This window comes from Camelus bactrianus, chromosome 21, assembly GCF_048773025.1.
Source record: "Camelus bactrianus isolate YW-2024 breed Bactrian camel chromosome 21, ASM4877302v1, whole genome shotgun sequence".
Classification (NCBI taxonomy): Eukaryota; Metazoa; Chordata; class Mammalia; order Artiodactyla; family Camelidae; genus Camelus; species Camelus bactrianus.
Window position 1 is genome coordinate 24,347,671 of NC_133559.1, and position 2,577 is coordinate 24,350,247.

The window sequence follows — 2,577 nt, forward strand, 5'->3', positions numbered from 1 at the left end:
GCCCCGGCCCGCCCCGGCCCGGGACAGCGGAAGGGCGCCCGGCCACGCGGCCCTCGGACGCCACCCGAGCGCGCCTCGGGCCTGCCCCACCAGCCGAGCGCTGTGCTTCTCCCGGGCGCCGCTGGACCTGGAGTCCGCCTGGGGGGGGACGGGGCTGGGGGTGGAGAAAAACAGGTGAAAAAGAGAGTCCCCGAGATTAACCTTTGGGCCTTTTTGTAGCAAATTCGGGAGACTTTTAAAACCACACTTGGTGGTTCTTGTACAGAGAACAAACTAGTGGTTAACAGTGGAGGGGGCGAGGCAGGGAGGGGTAAAATAGAGGAAAGGGATTAAGGGGTACAAACTACTAGGTATAAAATAAATCACACCCAAGGAGGTAATGTACAGCACAGGGAAGACCGCCAGTATTTTATAATAACTTTAAATGGTGTGTAATATATAAAAATATAGAATCTCTGTTGTACACTTGAAACTAACATAACAGTGTAAATCAACTATTCTTCAGTAAAACAAATGTATAAATAAATAGCTAGGAGTGGGGGGTCTTCTGGATGTGAGGAATCCTAAATGCTTAAAAACTTTGATGTCTGCCTTCAACATCTTATTAGGATTCAATGCTTGTTAGTAATTTTCTCCCACTTACAGGACCATTTGTACTAAAACTGTACAGTTACTAGTAATCCAATGTTAAATGATCCTACACAAATTCAAAGAAAACTTCCAATTAAAGTCAGCCCCAGACCTGGTAGTTTTCCTGTTCCTGACACCTATATTATGCCTGGCACAGAGTTGAAGCTCAACAATTGATTCAATGATGTAACGAGGTGAACAGGTACACTATGGAAAAACTGAGAACATAACACTATAATCTGTGAAGTGTTATGAAACTGGGTAGATCTCTGTTGCAACAGCAGCCAGATATTCATACACTGGCAATGTAAGAGAATGCTATCTTGGGAAGAATGTTTCATTTGACAGGTAGCTTTTAAAGACAGTATGATGTCTTACATCTGGGCAAAGAGTATACAGTCTCTGAGTTGCAAGCCCAGCTCTGCCACCTATTTGTGTGGCTTTGACAATCCTCCTGGCTGTGGAGTTGGTTCCTCCCCCATAAAGTGAAGGCATTGGGCAGAGTCTCTAGATTGCTAAATTCTGTTTCTATTTTTTGATGGAAACTGTAGTCCAAGATAGCATAGAATAACAGAAGGAATGATCAGGAATGGATAAAGGAAAAATGAAGTAGGAATGTATTTCTGAGATTATGGCCTAAAGGCTTTGGTGGGAAAGGAATTCAAAAACCAGTTTCCTACCTCAGGTATGTAGTAGAGATCCACTGTGATCTTAAGGGCAGTCACAGGGAATTTGAAGTCATTTTAGGCCCGCCTCCCTCAGGGGGAATCTCCACAGTAGAGGAACAGGGACTTGAAGGTGAGAAGGTGGAAAGACTTAAATTTCCAATGAGACAATTTGTAAATTATTCTAAACCAGGAATAATGGAGACATACAAATATTATCAAAATGAACATTCTGCTTGCTCAGTAACAGTGAGCAACAAGAAATCTCAAGTTTATGAAGTGGTGAAACCAGGGCTGATCTGGGGATGCAATGAATTGTTATGTATGGAAAATGTTCTGTAAGATATTAAGTATTGATACGAGACATAAAGCTATCGACTTTTAATTGAGCTCCTTGAAAGCAGCAACCATTTCTAAATCTCTTTTATGTTTGTAGTACTTTGCACAATGCAACACTTTTAGGCGCTTAATACATGCTTATCTACTAAAGTGTTGAATGAGCACTCAATTATCTAGTATCGATTTTCCAGATAATTGGAAGTATCTTTAGGCATCAGGTTGGGTTTTTTTTTTTTTGATTAAGTATTTTTATAGAAATGTTTCCACTGTCACTTTCATAATATCCTTGTCATTCTCAGGGAATATGAAAATCAGTGCGTTTTGGAGAAATCTATCAATACTTCATTCTTCATTTATAGCAATATCTGAAAAAAATAGCAGAAATCCCTATAAGAAGAATCTTGGAGGGAGATGAAAGTATCTTAGGTAATTGAGGTGATTTTAAGCACCTATATGCAAAATAGCTTTCACTTTTCCAAAGAGCTTCAAAGGTAAGTGATAAGGCATTTAATAGTAGTTGCTATAGTAGCAAAAGAAATATTTGTCTTATCCATCAACATGCTGCCAACACCTTGCTGTCTCCTTTTTGTTATCGTTTCTGGTTATGTTGGTTCATGTGGCGGTAAGGGAGGAAAGCGGACAAGAAGAGTAAAATTTGAGTCCTGGGGGAGAATAAGACCAAGCAGCTAAATGTGAACTCATCAGTCCTCTGGAAAGAAAAAGAATCTTTCACTGGCCTGCAGACTAGTTTGAGGGCTCATTAGGAAGTGAAAGAGTAACAGATGATTCTTCCTTCTGGTACAACGTACACGAGGTGATAATATTTAACATCCAGAAGCTGCTGGAGGGCTGAGGGAGAACACACAAACAGCTATGTTTTCACAGAATAATAGTACAAACAATATAAGCACCACACAGGACTACGCTGAAGATGTAGAAGTAT